The 21700-nt window shown below is 41.5% G+C and overlaps 1 protein-coding gene across 14 annotated transcripts in view; it reads left to right on the forward strand.

The window, feature by feature from the left end:
• Positions 1-21700, forward strand: part of PTPRF (protein tyrosine phosphatase receptor type F) — a 364428-nt gene that overhangs the window by 2337 nt on the left and 340391 nt on the right. The window lies entirely within an intron of this gene.

Raw genomic sequence — 21700 nt, forward strand, 5'->3', positions numbered from 1 at the left:
TGTATCTGCCTGTGGGCTGAGAGCTATGCAGGTATTTTTAATTTTTCTTCAGACTAAGTCCTGCTTTTGGGAACATTAGCTAACTGTCATTGGCAAAAGCAGAGAAGACAGTCAAAGCTTGTGATTATAAGGAGAAAGATCTAAGCTTGTGGGTAACAGAGAAGAAATGTTTTCCTCTTTGTGTCCACATAATGCAGGGCTGTGGGAAGATATGCTTAATGAGGATGATTATTGCTGTGGCTTTCCATAAATCCACTTGTAATGGAGGCTTTGTACAGTTACTTCTGAATCTGTACATTTAAAAACTGCAAATAGCGATAATGGAGTTGGCTAATAGCAGACTGTCAAGTAAGTGCAATCCTTGTGATAACGTTCAGCCATAGATCTCCATTTAAGTATTACTTTTAAGCAGAAAATGTTTCTTGTAGGTCGCAGTATATGCATTTTGGAGGGGGAAAAAAACAGTTGTTGCTGCACGTACTTGAATCTTAACCAGCTACCTTTCATTGTCCAGAGGTACTTCTGCTCTTCATTTTTTTCATCACATCAGAGGGAGATCTACAATTCAGCGGATCCATTTGATTTGAGTTTAGATAGCAGAAAGGATTAATAATAACCAGCTTAAAAGAAGAAAACAGAATCAAAGATAAAATAACTGAAGAGGTCTACCAGAGTAGTAAACGTGTAGCTGTGTGCACGTGAAAGTTGGGACCGATGCCTCCTGTAGAGTCATAAACATCCCTGTACAGCATTAGAGTGAGCTCAGTGCCACTAGGCAGGAGTTGGAGCTGATCTTGTTAGTAGTATTAAATGGGACAAGCCTTTCCATTTCAGTTCTATGTACCTTTTTTTTTTTTTTTTTTCTTCAGTGCCTCTTAGAAGCCAGGGTTGATTTAAATGACTCGTCTGTTACGCAAGCTAAAAACAAAAGGTGAAACTAACACGGCGGGGAAGATTTTTCATGGATTATCTCACTGCACTACAGGAAGGTGTAAAGTAACACGTTCTCAAATAAAGCACTTGTAATAGATATCGGTTAATCTATATAGAGCCTTGAATGAATGCAGTTTTAACTTGTGTAGTGAAGAAACAGCTTTTGAAGAAGCCTGGCACGTGAGTGGCTTGTGTGTACTGTTTGGAGGAGCTTGTTGAAAAATATTTGCGATGCACACCATCATTGCTTACTTCTCTTTAAAAGAAGTGCCTTAACTTTAACCTTTAATGCAGTTTGTGAGGGCTCCTCACATGCAGTTACTTTTGCTCAAAATCTGGTCTTAAAAGCGAGCTGCATTTCTACAGACGATAGCGCTGTGCTCAAATCCAAAATGTATGCTTCCTTTCCAGTAAAAACTTATAATTACACAGGGTGGTAGCTAACTGGAAAGTATTGCAAAACATATGTAAGAATACTGTCGTACAAACTCTAAAACTGAAGAATGACTCACTGCGCCAGTGCTGTATCAAATTCTATCTATACGCAAGGTTTAAATGACAAGTTTACTTTAGGCAGGGAATATGCAATTTTCTTGTACTCTTTCTTCATCTAATGTCAAGTGAGCTTAATGAAATGGTACATGTGGGCATACAGGAGGCACCAGTTGTAGAGCTTTAACAAGCAAAGGGAACAAGCACTACTTGGCTGTGTTTGTGAAGATGGTGGAGGCATGCTGTATGCATACACTGTGTGTATTAAACCAAGTTCATGGTGCCACGCGTGTCTTGAGACGTCTTTTAATATACCTTATGGTTTGCTTGTGTGCGTTTACTAACATTTGTTTTATTTTTGTTTTCTGTAGGAGAGGGTATTTGGGTTTTACTGGTGTAGGTGTTCATCTTTACGTATTTCTCTTAGTTGATCTTGTAACTGGCATTTCAGGGTTTTGGCAAAAATTCAGGTCACTACCAAAGAGAAATAGGTTGATGTTCAGCATGGGAAGGGGGCCAAGGATTGTGGAGTGAGGAGGAAAAGACTGCTTTCCGCTGGAGCAACGCGTGCCTGTGACTTTGTTTCTGTGATTATGATTTATTACTAGAGCTTTGGGGAGCCCTACAAAATGCAGGGTGTGTAGTCAGGCAGTGAAGTCCTGCAGCTGGGAGGCTTCTGAGGGCCTGGAGAAGGACAGGGAGGCAGCAAATGGTGGTGGTGCCCTTGTGGAAGCCCAGCGCATGGGTGCTGGTGCTGTGGTGCCTGGCTGGTGGTTCTGCACATCCCAGGGTGCCGGGCAAAACAGCCCTGCAAGGCTGGAGAACCCCATGGCTGCTCCAGCCTTGGATGGAAGACGTTAAACTCTTCACAACCTCTTAATTTCTGATAGAGCCATGAGCCATTCTGCCCCAGAGCACGTTCCTTCTGCTCTCTCTGCAGTTTGTCTTTATTAGCCCTGGGGGAGGTGGAAGATGTGTCCTTGGTCTTCAGTGTGTATTGCTCACGAGGGCTGTGGTCACCAGTGCCTGCGAGTGCCTTTCCTTCCTGTAGGAGGGTTGAAGGCCCCTTGGGCTCTGAAAGGAGGCTAAGCAAGGGAAGCTGGAGCACTTGCTGTTAGGGTGCACCCGGTGTGTGTGCACATCTGTGCCTGTCTGAAAAAAATGGTGAATAATGTCACGCTCCTTCAAGGAGTCCATTATCTGAGAACTTTTCAAGAGGTCAAACATGCAGAGAGAAGTTCTGGAGCAGAGGGTGGAAGCAATGTACATAAAAAGTCTGGTTGAGAGCAAAATTGATAAAGCATCTCCCAATACCTCAGCTGAGCACTAGGAGGGAGTAGCTTTGTCTGGATGCTTTTATTGAATGCAGTCTGCTCTGTGGCTGAAATATGGAAATGCCATTAATCTGGGAAAGGATGGGGTCGTCCTGCTCTCGCTCTTGCCCTTCAGCAGGAATAGAAGCTTCCAGTTTACAACCTGCCCAAAGACGTTTATTTCTTGGCACAAAATTTCAGCTGCAGCTGGCAAGTGGGTAAGTACTTCCATGCAGCCTTACTGAGAGAGAGAGGAATTATTTAGGTTGGCACACGAAGTTTATAGTTAGGAGTTGTCAGATGAAATTGAACAGAGAAAAAACGCGAAGACTGGTCATGTGGTATCGCTTTCTCAAAAGCAGCACTAGAAATCCTGTCATTGCTTATAATTAAACAAAGCATGCATGCATTTGACTGTGGAGAGGAATTATCTCTTGGGTTAATCAGCCTCTTTTCCTTATTTTTTCCCCCTGCAAATGGAGCGTTAGATACTGAGTCGCGTGTGTGTATGCAAAGGATAACATCTGTTCTATTTTATGGGACCCACATAGCGTAGTTGCTTTTTTATCCCTCCAGTGTATGGATTCTTTCTTCGTGTGTCATCCCAACTGCTGAAGTCAGCCGGGCACTTAAGCTTTGTAATAACTCCTCTCTCTGCAGGAGCAGGAAGTTATTCATGAGATGGTACTCAATTCTTCAGTTAAATTTCCTCACAAACTTAGGTCTTGCAGTGTTTTGGAAAAGCCATTACTTTCCTAGAGGGTTTTGTGAGTAGGGCTGGAATCGGGATTATTGTTTGACAGCTCTTCTGGTAGTTGTTCTAGCAACAGGTTAGGTCATCCGCATCAGCCTAGATCTATTGTCATGGGCCCGTTAATTGGGAAGGTAAATTAGATACGAGAAGTATGAAAGGCTAGTCTAGTGTTTGGATGTTATGGCGTCTATATAAAAAATGTAAATGTTTTATCAGGCACGTGTTGTGCTTCTGATCTGTTATCCTGAAGAAGAAGCACGGAAGTGGTTCAGGAGGACCCTTGGTCCTTTTGGACACCTGGAAAAGGCCTTGAGGTGTCATGTGCCTTGAAGACACAAGATGGGGAGGAAGGAAGAAAAAAAAAAGGCCTCTTTTAGATGAAGTTGTAGTCTTTATGACATGTTTTTTTTTCCACATATGAGGTAGTTACGTTTGTTTGTATCTTGGTAGCATTTGTTGCATCGAATTTGATCAAAGGTTTAGTTGTTGCAGAATCGATAGTAATTCCCTTTTCTTAACAAAAACCCTGTAATTTATGAATGCACTCTCCATTGTGTTTTAACTACTTGTAATACAGAATTTGCAAAATGATACAAATTGACTAGAAGATACGTGCGAAATCCAATAATACATTTTTCTATGTCAGAGTTAAGTGAAATACAAAACAATTGAAATAAACAATGAAAATTAGCCTCTTAAGCCTATGAACTAGTAGGTGTGGAAATAATTTCATGATATATATTCTCATTGGTTTTGTTGACTGTTCTTGAGCGCAGACAAAATTCCTTTACAGTCTTATGCATTCTAATCTATGCATTATTATGTGGTGAAAAACATCCTCATAAAATCTTATTTAACCTGATCTTGAAGTATGCATTTTTGAAGGCATGATATAGATACCGACTCCCTCTCCTCGTTGCAGCCTTGCTCAAGGGTAGCTTCTGTTAATAAAACACAGACCTGAAGAGTGACACCCAGGGAGACAAATATTTCAGCAGATTGCAGGGTTACTGCTTTAATTCTGCCTCTTGACATTAAGGTAGAATTCTAAGCTTTTGCAAGAAAGTATTGTCTCCACAAACACTTGCAAGATTGAAGTCTGTTGTGAAAAGGTTTGAATTTTCCCTGGGTCCAGCTACATCTTCAGAGCTGGTAAAACTCTGATATGAGTACCTGTTGAGGTCTTTTATTTGGATTGTTGGCTCAGGGAAGGTGTTTTAGAATAGCACTTCATTAACCTCATTTTCTGAAGTCTGTCTGTAGGTGCAGGATCCCACTTCTTCGCCCAATAGGTCAGTGCATGGAGAGCTCATGGAAGCCAGTGCTGCAGACGTATCTCAGCTCTTCTCTTGTTTGGTGCATGGTGAGCTTTTTGCTGTCCCTGGTTGGATTTTGGAGGAGATCTGGGTGGGTTCTCACAGCCCCTGCGTAGAGCAGGCAGGTCCTATCCCTTGCACAGAGATGCACGCCTCCCGGCAGCTAAATGCACGCTTTGCTCCTGGTTTCCCTCGTTTGCTGCTCACTTCCCTGGTTCTTTGGGTCTGCGGAGGCCGTGGCTGCAAGGAGCGCTTCTCACCTGTGCGGGAGGAATGCACTGAAGTGTAACACGTGTGCCTCCGTGATAAAACTCGAGCAGCTTTATGGGAGCAAGCTGTTACTGCTGATAATTGTGCTCGGCTCTTGCTATGTTTCTTACCTGGAGCTTTTACTTTGTGAGCAACATAATAATAAAGTGTGCTGCTGTAATAACTCGGTGACAATCTTCTGCTTATGTCTGTGTAAGAAATAAGGAGCGTAATTAATGATGATAACGAGGAGTTCGGAAGGATTGTGGCAACAAGTTGTCAGGCTCCTCCAGTGATCCCCCCACGCTGGTGTCATACAATCTTAGAAGATACTCAACTTCAAGCCTTTTCTTCTGAAGAGTGATCAAAAGCTTCTTCATTGGCCAAAACCATCTAGATAGATGGACAAATGCTTATTGTAAAAGGACTTGTACAGAATTACTGGGCTCAACAGATTGGCTGTGGCGAGGAAAATGCCTTTTGTACGCTGGAAGCCGTGAGCTGTGTTTTGTTTGCTCATATCATCAGGTGTGCAGGGTAGGCACCATGGGTTGTGCAGCATTAAAGAACACGTTGCATAGCAGTCATGTTGCTGGGAAGTATTTGTAAATGTAAGTTTGAATTAAAGATATGTATTTTTTCTTATTAAACTTTGAAGAGTAGTGCTTGGAAGACTAGTGAATTTTTGATGCTCTTAAATGTTGTCTGCAAAGAACAGGTGAGGAATTTGCTCACCTCATGTTTTTTTTTTCTTTTTTTTTCTTGGAGCTATACCTCTCTTGTGTGTTAGTTCTGGATGTTAGGAGAAATGCAGACATTGTGTTTGGGAGTTTAGATGGTGGGGTGGGCTGGCACAATGTGTAGGTTATAAAGGGAGGACGAGCGCTCAGATATTGGCTTTCTTTGCATCTGAAGTGAGTTAACAGCCTCTTGGATTCTTGTTGCACAGTGTAATTAAAATAAACACTATAATGCTAATCATTTATGTATTTTTGCCTGTGGGTGAAGTTTTAAATTAGAAGTAGCTATACTTCGGTGGAAGTGGATTTTTTTATTATTATAATGTTCCCTGTTTCCAGTCTGGTAATATTTCTGTGAGAGTGCATAAAAAATATTGCTAGGCAGATTTGTTTTTGTTTTTTATTACCTAATTGTATATTCTAGTAACAATGTAATTATTGCTTTTAACAAAAACTGCCTGACTTGAGTATTTAATTCCATCAGACTCAAGCAGTCGCTGATGAGGTGATAAATGATAGGTTATATGTAGAAGTGGATTTGCAATTATTTGCTGCTTTGGGAACAAAAAAAAAGATGTTTTGTTTCTGTCCAATGACTAATGTTGAAAATCAAAGCAGCGCGCCAGATGTTTTTTCTAATGACTGTGGTTCAAGGTCTCTTTTGTATGGAGGAGGGTTTCAACTGAGTTCGTCTCTTGGCTTTGAAGTTTCTCCTGCTCGTTAATGCAGCAGTCTTCCAAATCTTCTGTTCTGGCCTCCTCGGTGACCAGGCTGCATGGAGGAGCTGCTTTCCCAACCAGCTCCCCATTCATCGGGAGGCAGAGGGGCGAAGGAATTCGTACAGCGCGGCCTGAGCGCTCCCATTCACTCGTGTTTATTTCATGGCATTAAAATAAGAATAAGTGTTTCGCTTTATTTGTTGATGTCTGATTAGGAATTAGGAGAGGAAACTGAATCGCTGGTGTGATTAACGTTAGGTTTTGTTTCTGATGCATGAAAGGCCTCATTGTCTGAGGCTTTTCCCCCATAGCTCCCTGCCTAATCCTGCTGAAGTCATTCTAACGGCAGCAGCAGTTGAGGCTCCTCGTCTTGTTTTCCTGCGTACTTCGGGCACAGTTGGAAACATTTCCCCTTGGAAGGAGCGCCTGCATCTCGTGCTGACGCTGCTGTCACTGCAAAGGGGCCGTGGTGGCTGTAAGGTGGGCATCGGTTTGTGCAGGGGCGGGAAGGAAGCTAATCTGAAATCCCCAAACTGACCTAATTTGTGCTACGTTTGGGTTTCAACTCTGGGCCTGGTGGTTTTGGGAACCCGGTCTGTCTCCTGCCTTCCTGCAGCCGCAGCTGAAGGAGGTGAGCTGCCTGGTTCCGACAGTAATTTCTTGCAAGTTTTTGTCAGACCAACTTTCTCTAATTGCTGATGTAGTACTTCTGTGAGGAGGAAGTTTAAAACTGCTCAGTGTGTATTTTCAGAAGAAATTTTGTGAGTTTTTAAGGTTTGTAGAGATTATGGCATTTCTAAAATCCGTAGCAAGAAATTATAGTAGGCACAACTATTCCTCTTTCAAAAAAAAAACCCTGAAAGAACCGACCCCCCCCCCTGCACCCCACCCCCACGAGCACTGGCCTTTCTTTTCTTCTGAATCAGATCGTCATTGCAAGGTCTCAGTGATTTAAAAATATAAAATAAACTCCCTCGAGGAATCTATTTAAAATTATTTGGTTCACTGAACATTCAGTGCACGTTCAATCTTGGAATCCATTACATGCCTTTAGAAAGACTTTAAAAATCCTCTTCGACAAAGTTGGTCTGAGTTTCGTCCCTTTGGCAGGTGGGCATGGGGGAATTTCATAGCTTTATTTTCATAACAGAAGCGTGCAGAATTAGTATTGATTTTAGTATAGCTGTCTGCTAGTGCCACTGTATTCAGGGGTCGTATGTCAGCTCTGCTTTTGTGGTGGCAGCTTTCCGTGTTTCCTGAGTTGAAGCCTCTAGTTGTGGGGCTATGGAAATAATTGGGAAATGCTGCTTTTTTTTCCCCTTTGAATTCAATTTGTAAAGCTTTATGACCTAGAATTAAATTCTTATCAGGCTGAAATGGTGCATAAATTCTTGTTGAATGGAGACAAATGCTATTAGAAACCTGTGAAAGTAAGCTATGTTTTAATCCTAAATTTATTTTCATTGCCGTTGTCGTACATCGAAAACATTTTGCATCTACTTCGTCCGTGCACATCGGTGCTCTCTGCTTCTGGTAATTTTTAATGGTTAAGTCTGGGAGAAACAATGTGCGTGAGATTCCTGCTTATGGTCTGGTTACATCCTTTGGCATCACTGGGGTTCCCAGATACCTGGCGTTGGTGTTGCCAGCACCCATCAGGGTGTGCTGAGAAGGGTTGCCGTGTTATTCGTATGCAGCAGAAATACTTCTTTTGGAAGAACTTCCCAATGTTTTCAGCTGATAATGTAGAGAAGTGACATCTACTTCATCGCGTTTTGTATGCACGTATTAATAGTTGCTCAGGGCTCAGTACTTCTTCAGAGCCTGAAGTCAGGGAAGGACTTGAAGAAAACCCAAATAATGGGCAATCCCTCAGGATGCACAAGTATATTTGATTAACCCAGCTGACCCGGAGAGCTGTTAAATATTTGGACAGCCAGCAGTCCTGCTAGCCACCTTCCATTAGCAGTGGCCTCCATTTGGAGCTTGTGTTCTGCCTCTTCCTCTGGCAAAGGCTTGGGTGATCCCGAAATGGAGCCGGGTCCCTGGGAGTGTGGGACCACCAGGCTCTGCCACCAGCCAGGGGAGGGGATGGAGGCAGGGGGGAAGTTGTTAATTGCGGGTTGTCAATGCCGTGCAGGTGAGCTGGTAGCTGAAGCTACTAGCCTGAGGAGAAATAGCAGTGCTGTCCTGAGAGGTGTAAAAAGACTTGTCAAAATCTAATCTAATCTCCTGCATTAAGTGTACGTTGCAATAACGAATTAAATGGAATTCCAGCAAGTGGAGATGTTCCCTTTTTAATAACTTCTCAAAAAATCAAAATGAAGTATTGCACTGGAAGAGGCAGCATATCACTGTTAGCCAAATTTCTTTCTCTAGGATCATTTTTAATTTTATATGAGCGTGTATTAATGGTTTAAAAACTCATTTGTCTCCTTGTCAGCAGCTTGACCAGTATTTTAATACAAAAGACATGATTTCATCTCGACCAGTTTTGTTTATCAGTGGGTGTTGCAGCCAGCTGGAAAATTGTTTGACTTTTTCACTGCTATGGCTTTGACGTAAGATGCCTGCTGTAAGAAAGTAAAATTGATGTAAAAACAATGATTCTTTCAATTGTTGTATTTTCCATTTTGATTTAAGGGAAGGGGAACAGGTGTTTATGCTAAAGAATTTGATCTTACCCTTATTCTGAAGATCTGCAGTAACTATTATATTACAACTCGGGGGGAAAAATCCTACCCTTGCCCAAATCTGAGCAAAATGAGGAGAAAAGTGGCTATAATTCTGACTTAGTTTGGTGCATTACTGGGTATGTTGCTGTGGCTGCTGTTGTAGAAATGCAGCTGGTAAGTTTTGTGGGAGAAAAAGCCTTTACAAAAAAAACCCTCTTGGAATAAAAATGTGGTTTTAAAAATTCTCTTAGTACGTTTTTTCCTATTCCGGCAATAAATCAGCATGATTATAGTATGTTTTCATCATACAGGTTTTGTGAGTGACTACACAGGATCCAGCTCTGAATTTCTGACTTTGGAGTGTCCAAATTGTGCAAAATTAACTTAAAAGTCAGTTTTTGGATACTCAAGTATTTCACCAGGAAATTAATGAGAAGTTTGATGTAATGTACTACTCTACTCAGTATGCTTTTTTTTTTCCCCTGAAATTACTGAGTTATAAATATTTTAAGTTGAAAATGATTCTTAAACTGTGATTCTGAAGTGAGCTATGAACAAATGTTCTGCTGTATTTGTGGCCTCAAAGTGAAAAATGTTTTGATGAATAAAGCTACTACATTAGTTTTCATAATAGTTTGCTGTGACACAAATATATTTTGTAGGTGTGCTTAACAGGTGTAAGTTTTCCAGACATTCCGCCGTATCTTTCCACCTAATTGCTTTATGGATTTGCATATAATCGTGTTAATTCTTTTTTTTTTTTTTTGGGTGATTGCTGAGGCAACTCTGAACAGGTGAAAAGCCTTTCGGCTGTGTGTGAGATAAGTTGAAGTGTTCAGTTTTGCAGAGCTTTTTGCATGTGTGGGATGCCTGGTGGCATGGTGAGGGGATGCTCGTTCTGCCCGCGGGTTGTCTCCTCTTGCTCTGGGCGAGGTGTGCAGCTGTCCCAGGAAGGTGCTGGGTGTTCGTTGGGTTGTCCTGCTTCTTGCTGATGCTGCTGGATCTCCTCGAAAGGGCTGCCTTGCTGTAACTGCGTAGCTAACTGGAAACAAGCGACTTCAGAGGAGGTCCAGCATCAAGGCAGGTGTCACTGTGCAGGTAGCTCCAGGAGATAAACTCCACCTGGCAGCTGTGGGCTTGGTTTTCCAAGCGCTCGCTGTGACCTTGACTGTGTGCAGACAAGCTAAGAGACCTACTGTCAAGCTAAAGAAACCCTGTGTGAATGCACTGCGTGGTTGAATAGTGGATTCCTTTCCTTTTTTAAGGAGGGATGGGGAAGACACTGAAGGGTTCCCAGCTACAATGTTTTTCAAATCCTTATTTGAAAGTGTTTTAAACGAGGGACAGCACATCAGAAGCTGAGATACAAAGCAACCTTTTGAAGTTAAAAGTGGGTCTGCATGAAAATGAACTGCTTGTCTGTGAAAAGAGTCAAGTGTGAAAGGATAGGATAGTTTCACTAAATGAATTTGATAGTCTGAATAAGTGTGGTGAGGCAGAGAGGAGAATCTGGAAAGGTCAGGACTGAGCATGTGACTCTGGATGAGGTGGCGGAAAAACATGAAAGGGATTGAGTGGAAATGCCTCGGTTTACATTTTTTTACTTAAAAGTGATTTATTTATTTTGGTGGAAGGTGGTCATAAAAAGAGAACTTCAGAAGCTTGCTGCAGAGAAGTGGGAATCGGAATCCTTTGGGATCTTGTACCTCTTGCATTCAACTTCTGTGCGGTTTTGAATAGCTAAAAGATCAAAGCCCCAAAGAACTCCTTATTGCATGCTGCCCCATTAGTAGGACTGCCCTATCCTACACGCTGTGCTCGCTTGAGCACTTGAGCAGCTTTTTGTCCCAAATGCAGGTTTGTTTTTTGTTTGTTTGTTTTTTTTTTTTTTTTACTATTGCTGTCTTGTTTTCAGTGAGCCGCATAACTTCCAGATTTTAACTGAAATAATTCATTAAATGCTTCCTGTATCCCTGATCCTGCATTAAAGGGATAGTGTAGAGAGCATAATATCTTGCATTTATCTACGCTAGGTGCAGCAGATTTGCACTGGAAGCAGGAAACAGCCTGAACTTTTCATAAAAAGTGGTGCACTCAGGTTGACTGTCACCACTCTGGGTGGGATCTTGAGACTGATAGATGAAGCCATAAAACCATCAGCTCTGTGCTTAGTAGCGATCAAAGAAAGCATACCAAATCTTAGGATCTTAGGAAATGCTATGAGAAGAGTGAAGAATAAGATAAAGAGCACTATTATGCCATGTCTAAATCTGTGGTTTGTCCATACATTAAACAGTGTTTCATCTCCCCTTCCTTTCATCTCAGAAGAATATAGTACAGCTAGAAGTATGGAGAAATGCAGCACGGGTCATCAGAGATCTGTAATGGCCTCCACGTGATGAATGACTTGGAGCGGGCTGGCTGAAGAAAGATGTGACAGGTCTGTGAAATCACGGGTGGCATGAAGAGAGCTTGACTGTTTTCATCTCCCAACGTAAGAGCAAGGAAAAGTCAAGTAAACTTGGTAGGAGCTGGGTTCAGACCCCTGCAGGAGGAGATGATTCTTCACGCTGCGGATGGTGAACTTGTGGAACTCCTGGGAAAGATCTTCTTGGGGCTACTCAATAGACAAATCACACCAGACTAGGATAGTCCCTACCGCTGGGAGTATTGCAGGATACGGAGGTGCTTGGAGAAGTGCAGAGATACTTGTCCTGTTCTTGCTCTTCTCTCGCTGTTTGCTTGCAGGATATGCTAGAGACATTAGGGATAGCAGGAGCTTTGATGCGACCCAGTGTGTCTGTTCTTAAGTTCGTGTCCAGTGCTTTGCTGTGAACACAGTGAACTTTGTGTCACCAGTTTGCTTAACATTGGGCATGCCCTCTGCAGTTGAGCCTTATCCATGCAACTTCCTTGAGCAGTGAATAGATGAACTGCAGCTGGCTAAAGCCAAAAGGAAAAATGGGGGAGATGCTGCTTTCCCACTCCTGTTCCCAGTTGTTGTGGCTTACCGATGCTATTTTGGTGTTGGACCATTGCAGTGAAGCAGCAGAAAAAAAACTGAAGGGGGAGGGGAAGAGCTGAACAGCTTTCTGCTGGTTAGTGGATTAAAGCAGTACATAGGTGCAGCGAATGCCCAAGGGGCTGGGGCTGCGCAGCGAGGCGCTGTTGTTTTTGCCAGCAGTGAGCCATTAGACAGCTTCCATGTCTCCCAGCTGCCTGGTCTTCTCGTCCTTACACTGGCTTCAGTGATTGCTAAGGCAGCTTGTGGAAGGCTCCAGCTCAGAAAACTGAGGGAACGATCCAATTCTGCTGTTCTTTTAGAGATCTTTTTTAGCAAGCTCCAACAGGTCATACATGAATGGTGCTCAGACAGGGCTCGATGCCAGCATCAGGTAAATGGCAGCAGCGCCCAAACAGGCACAGGCAGTCCCTTGTGCAGTGGTGGCATCTCCCTTGCAAAACCAGCCTGCTGCTAATGGAAGTACGGAGATCCCTCCCAGCGTGGTAGGAAACACCATGGAGTTACCTGTCAGAAGTGGATGGGCAGCATCATTACCAGGCATAATTTGGAGTGAAGAGGGCACCAAGTTGGCAGGAAGATAGACTTTGACTTGATTTTGCATTGAGAGGAGGGTTAGAAGATGTGTTCCAACAGGAACTGGAGAGAGGGAAAGGTGGAGCGAATTAGTGCTGGAGCAGAGTTTCTTTGTTAGGTTCTGCGGGTGAGGGCATTGAGATGTTACTTGCCTGGGGAGCAGCAAAAGCTGAGTCTTCTGCTTTTGTGGAAATTTTGTTTTCTATTCTATTGGATCGAGTGCTTTTGTATATGAAATGCTGATCAGGATTTTAAAATATTATTACTGTGTGCGAAAGTGCAGTGTTTGCAAATGTGCCAGTTTGTTCACAAAACAGATTGTCTTGCGTCTCCTTTTGACATCCGACCCTCCAAAAGGCTGTAAGAAGCAATGATCTTTGATGCTCTTTATTTTATTGGATCAGAAACAAAAAATGCCACTTCATAAAATGAAAAGGTCTGCTTTTAGTTGAAAGGAGTTACCTTATGAATGTTATAGACATCTATGAGAAATAACAGTAGAAGATAAAGATTTGTTTGAATTCATCTAAGAGAACTAATACTCAAGATTGATGGGGGGGGGAAGATGTATTTTCTTTTAAAAACCTAGTACAATATTAATGATTTCCAACCACTCTGTAAATATCTTCATCTGTCTGGGTAGATCTTTTTACCTTTTGTATTTCAAAAGAGATTTGCTCTGCTGCTTCTGTCTAACACCGCATGTCAAAATAATTTTTCTTTCCTCGACAGGCCAGTAAAATGTCATGCAGATTTTTTTCCCCATTTTTGTGCAGGCAGGTCAGTAGCACTTTATTCAGGACTAGAAAATTTCCCTGTTTTTGTAAGGCTGTGTAAATAGGCATATCTATGGCCTACTTTTCAGTACTCCTATGGTGTTCTGGATTCACACAAACTTATTTTTTTTTTCCAAAAATCTTTACAATTCATTTTTAAAACAGTGCTAATTTGGTGTGTCTAACTGGCCGAGGATCATTAATAGCTTCTCTATTCAGTAAGTTTATGCAGTAAAGCTCCTTCTGGAGTGATGCTATTAAATAATTCACTTATTTTCCTCAACTTCTTTTTATAGTGGCCTAGCTTTTTAAATCTTTACTAAAATGTTGTTTGAAATTCTAATCTTACTTCTTTAAGGATTAATTCAATTAATGCGTAGTTTATGGAGAAATATGTTCTATTATGGGAGAAACATATGTAACTTTTATGATGAATTTTGAAAATGTCAGCATGAATATAGGCATGGCTGGTGATAGAAGGTGATCGTAGAAAAAGAGCACATTTTGTTTAGCTCTTAGATGTGTGCTTTAGGGTTGTGGATATTAAGGTAGGTAAAACAGGCTACACAATGGAAGTGTGTTTGTATCCTTGCTCACTTTTTAATTATTTTGGTTATAGTCACAAAAGCTATGCAAAATTTAAACTATTCAGTGAGAGGAATGGGTCATACTGTGACAACTGTTAAGGACTTATTTTGAGCAGAAATTGCTCCCTAAACTTCTCCCACAGCCAATGTATCATGCTTGCAAAGGTGCTGGAAAATAAAAATACTAATTTTATGGCAAAGCTACGATTTGCTTAGAAAAAAGCGTATGATGGAGTGGTTGTTCTGAGAGTCCATGAATCCTCTTGAGAAACTGCGTAACTGAGCTGAGCTCACCGTTGTGAGGTGTTGGACTCTCATTTTGGGTAGAAATATCTTTAGGGTGTACCATGTCCCCATACCTTTAGAGAAAGGATATTTAATCCAACTGTTGGAGGGTCTTTGTCAAGAGTGTGTAACCACATACTCCTCAGTAGAGGAGGCTAGCCCATTACCAAGCACAGGTTGACAAAATGTGGCTGTAGATTTGTCTCCACAGCAGAGACACTGCTGTCTTCTGGAGGTATAGCTTGCGGTAGACTCAGACTTTCAAGTACTAAATTTTGCCGTGGATGTGGCCTGGAGTTGTGGCATGCTTAGGCATCAGTCCTGGGTCTTCAACTTGATTTTTCCCTGGGATTTGTGTTGACTTATTTCTTTGTCTGGGTAACTGGCTTGTGATGAATGATTTGCAATACAGTCATTTCTTCCATGTTGCCTGATAGCTGTTTTTATTTTATTCCTTGGTAGAATGCCAGAAATAACAATTAAATCCAAACCTTTACCTGCGCTTTGTTGAGGGCAAATTCGAACTGATTTCTGATGAAATCTTTGTTCTTTTGGGATCACTGTGGCGTTCTGGATGTTCTCCAAATCCGTTTAACAGTCTTTAGTCCCTTTTGTCCTGGGGTGCATGGAAGAAACGGGCTTTGTCTTCAGTTCGTTGTCAGTTTGCCCTGTGGTAGTTGTCAGACTGTCATGCAAGGAGACATTGTGTGTGTCTGTTCTTGCCTCGTTGTCCTTAGTTCCCACAAGATATGGTTAAAAGTGTTCCTCCCTTTGCATTGGTGGGGCATGCTGGTGGGCATGCTGTATCTCCATGAGGTGTTGTGCCCAAGGTTACCCCATGTGGATCATGGCCTGTGGTGGTGATCTCCACAGCTGGGAGCTGGGGAGAGGCCCAAACCCTCCTGGCTGGGAGTCAGTCTTTTCTCCAGAGTAGGAGTTGGCCTTGAGGAGAGTGTTGGGACAAGGCTGTGTCTTGTTGGAACAGACTGATGAACCCATTCTCCTTTGTGCACCATATGCTTCAGAGCAGAAGTCTCCTGGTGTACCTGAGACATCAGGAGGGCTTTGTCTGGACAACCAGACCCTGTGGGTGACCCTCAAGGCTGCTTGTCCTCATGGCATGGAGCCCCGGTGCAAAGATACCTGGCAGCTCTCACAATGGACAACTTCATGTGCTCAGGGAACAACTCTGGATGTTCTCCCTCTGTGATGGAAAGAGAAGCTACTTGCCTGTGAGGGAGGTCCTTGGAGATGTGCAGACTGTGCATGTTCGCTTGTCCTCCTGTGACTGCCGGGGGAACAGGGGGAGCGAGGTGTGCTCCAGCCCCTAAACCATGCCTCTGCCTGTGTCAGGGCAGGGCGTCCTCTGCTCGGTCCAGGGAGCTGCCCCCCATCCCCAGCGCTTTGAGGTCACCAGCTTGTGATTATTGTGACCTGCATTTCTCGTAGCTGGGGTGATGTCCTCGCTCACCCTTTCTCCATCACACGTACTCCTTTCCCATATCCGTGGAGCTGCGGTGGTCACACACGGGTTTTATGGCTGCGTGTTATCACCTCTGTTGCTAATGCCAACTTGTAGATGGTAATAATTTGCTGCAAAGAATACTGCGGGAAGTGAAATGCTGCCTGATTGTGTATTTCTTCATTTTTGCCTGGAAAACAGCATTTGACTCATTCACAGCATGATGCAAAATATTTATAGTGCTTCAAATGCCTGCAAATACATGTTGCAAACAACAATGTAAGCAATGTCTTAAGCCACGTGGAGCAATTTAATCTATCTGAAACTGCTCCCTAGGTAACTTCTTGATATTATTGACACAGAAGACTGACTTGGGGTAATTCAATCAATATCACAATTTTTTAAAGTAACAAAAATATCATATGATTTACCTTCGAACTGGTCAAAATACTTCTGTTGAAACAGAAGTTCTTCAGATCTCAAACTCCAGTGTTACTTTGTAAGTAAATAATAAAATTCTATTTGAACTTTATTTGGGAGCTTTACATAAGGAATTAAGAGATGCCAGGAATGGTGGACGATAATAACCTGTGGCTGGGAATACTTTATATGAAGAGAAGCTGAACTGTTTTGCATCAGAAAAAGGCAAATCAGAAGGGGCATAACTCTAGAACCTAATAAATAATTTAGGAAATCTAGGTCAGGAGTCTGTTCTTGCATTGTGAGACAGAAAAGAAAGGTGAAAATTCAAAATCGGTCAATTCAAGATGGGTGAAAGGAAACTCCTTTTTACAGTGCATGCTGGAACACCTGGGCACGCGTTTGCATGGGAGGTCAGTTGAGGGCAGCAGCTTTTAAAATTCATAAGAGGGCTAGGCATTTATGGGTATTGGGAGCTGTAAAAACATTTGAAGAAGAAACAGAATGCTGTTTCAGCTTTTTTTTTTTTTTTTTTTTTTTTTTTTTTTAAGCAATTCTTAGATCTTTGAAGACAAGGAATGATGGTTAAACAGAAGTAGGTGGTCTGCTCCGTTGGAAGTTCTTCCTCTAAGCCTCTCAACGTCTCTGTAACACACTGAGGGTGCTGGGTGGGCTTCTGGGCTGATTCTGCCTTGCTCATAGCTTTCTCTGTGGCTGGGCATCTTGTGCACCTCTGAGATCAGCGAAGTACATTTCTTAGAATATTATGCAAGTGAAATTTAGAGGATATAGCCTTTCTGTGGGAAGCTGGCAGATTGTGCAGACTATTCGACAGACTTTTTATCTGGAGATATAAATGTAATGGATTTTAATATTTAAATTAATATTGGTATCTGTTGTGATTCCTGCTGAGTCAGTGCAAAGATTCCTGTTGACTTCTGTGGACATTAGGTCAGTTCTCTTAAAACCAATCCTATATCCTGTGTTAACTACTATATCAAAAGGTCCATCTACCCTTGCTTGATGGCTTTTAAAATTTAAGGAAAATATTTTATATGGTAAGCAAGTAAGAATCTTGTATACTGTTACTCTGGGAGGAATTACCCAATTAACATGTTCCCAAAAGTCTGCCCAAAAGTCTCGCCCAGCAAGCTGTATTTTTAGCAGTCTTTGTCTCTAAAGCAGGTCACATAGGTTCTTTTTAGCTACAATTTACTACTAAAATTTGCTTTGTTTTGGGAACACTTCATTCATTTCTCAGAACTGGGGCAATTGCTGAAGGTCATCTCAGAGGGGAAAAAATGTTTTTAAAACTTGAGGCTTAACCTTGAGAGATGTGATGGTGAAAATGCGATGTGCGAGGCAGAACTTAAGTTGCAGTCACCCTTACAAAAACTATCAGAGCAAGTGATGATTGAGCAGAAAGGACAGGAGAAAACAGAGGACTTGAAATACATGTGGTTGGTACATCCTTACATTAATCTTGGAAAACTGTGAATCATGTAATTAATGTCTTTGGTCTACAAATGATAAATGGAGTCATACAGATTTACTGTTCTTCGGAGCTGTTACTACAAAGTTTGGATTTATATAAAATTCTGCCCTTTTTTGATGATTGCAGAACAGCAAATTTTGGACTTTGGGCATGTAGGTAGGGGAAAATACCTTTTACTTCAAAAACTTGTCTAATCCTTGGTTCAAAATAATATATTTAGAATGAGTTTCTCAGTGGAAATTGGAATATTTCTGGCAGAGTTGCTGTGCTTATTTTCATTCATCTTCTCTTGTGCAGAAGTAACCTGAAAACCATCTTGTATTAGAGAAAATCACCAGGCTCAAGATCAGTAGGTTGTGGCACCATTAGTGCCAAACTGATGGCAACAAAGCATTGTAGGTCCCTTACCATATTGCATTAGGAGTGTTCAGTAAATATCATTTAGCAAAGTTATGTAAAAGTTCTGGTATTAGTATTTATCTCTAGAGTTCTAAAAATCTCAGTTTCTAAATATGCTTGAAATGTTGTTCTCTGAATAATGTATGCTAATGAAATGTTCATTAATGTGGAGAGACAAGCTGGTTCTGCACAGGCTGGCTTGTCAAGCACTGTAGATAGGAATGGGAAAACAAAGTGAACACAGCAGATGAAATGGTCTGGATTTCATTTACAGTCTAAAGTTTTGTTCTAAAAACTTGACTCAACTTGTTATGCTACAGCAACAAAAGAAAAAACAGAGTTCTTGCCCTGTAAAGTTTATAGCTAGGTAGGTAACATGCTGTGAGAAGCCTGTAACTAAATTGCAGGGCAGTATTCCTCATTCTCGAACAGTTCTTTGGCAGTCATGTCTATTGGTGTGTATTAGTGCTTGAGCTGTGCAGAAAATAATAAGGATTTTGAACGGAGAGGACGGATCCTTGATGCTGCAGGAGGAAGTCTTGTGGCTGATTTTTTTTTCAGCCTCTTCGTCCCAGTGATGGGTGAACTTCAAAGCCAGCCGCCCGCTGGGAAGCGCACTGCTACTGCTCCTAGCTTTTGCTAAAGCTAGAAGCACATGTCACATTAAGATAACACAATTAATTTAAACATCAGAAAAAAAATAATGAATTTCATCTCAATGTGGATGTATGGTATTTATTTTTTGTTTGCTGCTTGCGGGTTCCATGGACCAGACAGATCAGGCTTACTTTCCTGAGAGTCGATGTGTTCCTGTTATGGAATTTGTTGTGCTTGGAAGAAAATAAATATTTACTTAATCTTTCACTGAGAAATTCATGACCTTCAGCCAATTTGAAGGCTACCCGGGTTTGTTGTTTGGCCCTGGTGTGGAATTGCTTTGGCCTATTTATATTCACGTCGTGCCCGGTCCAAGCAGAGGTGTTGTGCACCGCACGCCTGTAGTAGCTCCTGCGGGAGAGCAGTCAACACATTTTCAGCTTTCTGGTACTAATCTCATTTGTGTGAGCGAACTCTTCTTAAATGGTCATTTAAGTCTCTCTCCTGGGTCCGGTTGTAATATTGGGGCTTTAGAAAGGTTGTTACAAGGAAGCTTTAAGACACTTACGCCTATTTTTTTCTTTTTAAATGTGTCCACCTACTATGGTGTCCTATTCTGAATAAGACCTGTATCTTCCCAGTACTATTTGCATCCATTTTAATACTAGAGACTTCTGTGATTTTTCTATATTGTTTGCTGCCGAAAGTGGCCATGTTTTGCTGTTGCTTCTCTCCTTCTTGATGTGGCTTTTTTTTTGCATGTGAAGCTGAGGTTTCATTAATCTTTCCTGGTACCAGATCACACTGCAAACTTTGTAAGAATTTCTTGGCTTCTCAGTTTGTCACTCCCACTGAATATTTCTTTCAGATTACTTTCCTGTTGGATGTCTTCGCTGCACTTTTCCAAGGAGAACCTTATTTTTAATTGCCTGTTTCTTGACTTTCTCTGTCCTCACTGGGGCTTACATCTCCTAAATTTAGTATCTTCCACAGATTTCAAGAACACACATTTTACTTCCTGTTGTGCATCATTAACTAAGATTTTAAAGTAAGAAAATATGTAAGAAGGCTTCCTGCATTCTTGATAGATACTTTCAAAGACTTAGTGTATGATTTTTCAGTTTCCTTTGTTTGTTTTCATGGGTAGCATTTAAATCCCTTTGAAACTTGTTTAAATAAATTTGATACAGTGTCATTTGATACAGTCAAATGGTTTACTAACATGCAAGTGTTTTATTTACTGTATGCTTGTTATCAACAAACTGCAATTCTCAAAAAAATTGATCAGCTTCATTGGACTTTGTGTATGTCTTAAAAACCCCTTCTCTCTTCATTGCTTCTGGTGGAAAGAAGATAATCATCTTCCAGAAGTCTTACGGTTTAGTTTCTGCTATCTTGATGAAGCTATTCTTTTAGGAGAAGTAAAATTTGCTGATACAACAACTTCTTCCGTATGTTTTCTTCAGTGAACTTGAGGTCTAAATGTGTCTTTAATCTATAGATATGTCCCCGTTATGCCATGTCTCAACGTAATTATTGTCTGTATTTATTAAGCTTGTTTGCTAATTTGTCTTCACCGACTCAACTCCTTAGAATAAATTATGTTATGGAGTGGTTCTGATACGTGTGTCTAAGGCTTTTACCTGCAATTATTAATGCCCATTTGTAATGGCTATCAATTTGTACTTTAATACAGATAAAAGCTTGGAGCTGCAGTAGCGTGTATTAGGAGTGCTTGCTGGCAGTCTCTGTCTGTCATCACTCTGATTTCTGTACACTCGAGTGTTTGTTTCTCACTGTAGATCCCTGGCACCACAGAAAAAAACTTTTATTCATACTTCTGTCAGCTGAGTGTGTGTGTGTGTGTATATATATGTAGTGTTTTGTAAGTTGCAATTAAATTCTAATTGTTCTGCTTTTCCTTTATTTTCCCTTGTAGATTTAAAAGGGGATCAGTGTAGCAGGCTACTTGAGTTCTTAATTCTTCTTCCATCATTTATTAATGGTCCAGCCTAGCCTTGTAATGGCCATGAAGCATTGACTCACTTGACTTTTACGCTGTGCTCCTCTCTCCCTTTGAGAAGGCCTGGAATTGCTCAACTTCTGGGTTATTTTGTAGGTTTCGTGAGGTTGTTCCACACTCATAATACTTTCTTCCACTCGACCTTATTTTGCTTTTAATGCCACACAGCTTCTGTTCCTGAAAGGAGACCTCAGGGGTCTGGTGGGCACTTGGAACAGTAGTTCCCTGTGTGCCAAATCCATACAGTTGCTTGGCACAAACTTCTCTGCCTGTATCACCAGTAACTTGTGCTGGTAGGAAGCCACTTGACGATAGTTTCCCTTCTTGGTAGCTCTGTCACAGGCCTATTAATTGATGTGCTCCATGGCCTGGTGCCGCCTGATTTCATTATTTTTGTTAATGAACAGGAAGCCAATCTAACTGAACCCCTGCTGAGTGTGGTGTCTGTGCTTCTGAGCATGCTGGTGTTTGATCTGGGAGTGTTTTGTCACCTCCATCACCTCGTCCTGGAGGCCTGTAATGAACATCCGTACTCTTTCCTCCTTTTCTTTCCCTACCACTAATGTCCCCCCTAATTCTAGTCTTAAATTCTTTCCTTAAACATCCCAAACTTCTTCTGAGTATTCAATTTTTATTCCTCTGTACTTGGGCAAAACTGCTTTAGCCTTCTTTTGTAGCTCAGATTTCCTTTGATAGTTAAAGTGCTGTGGTCTCTCTTACTCATAATATATTTCATTGCAATTCTAATTTGTATCATCTCTCTTGGTTCTGCTTCTTTCTGAGCTATTACTGCTCATAGAATGCATATGTGGAATTCTGCCTTTTTTTTTCCAGGTGGAAACTGATATATATATTTTTTTTCCATGC

This window comes from Aythya ferina (assembly GCF_964211825.1).
Source record: "Aythya ferina genome assembly, chromosome: 8".
NCBI lineage: Eukaryota > Metazoa > Chordata > Aves > Anseriformes > Anatidae > Aythya > Aythya ferina.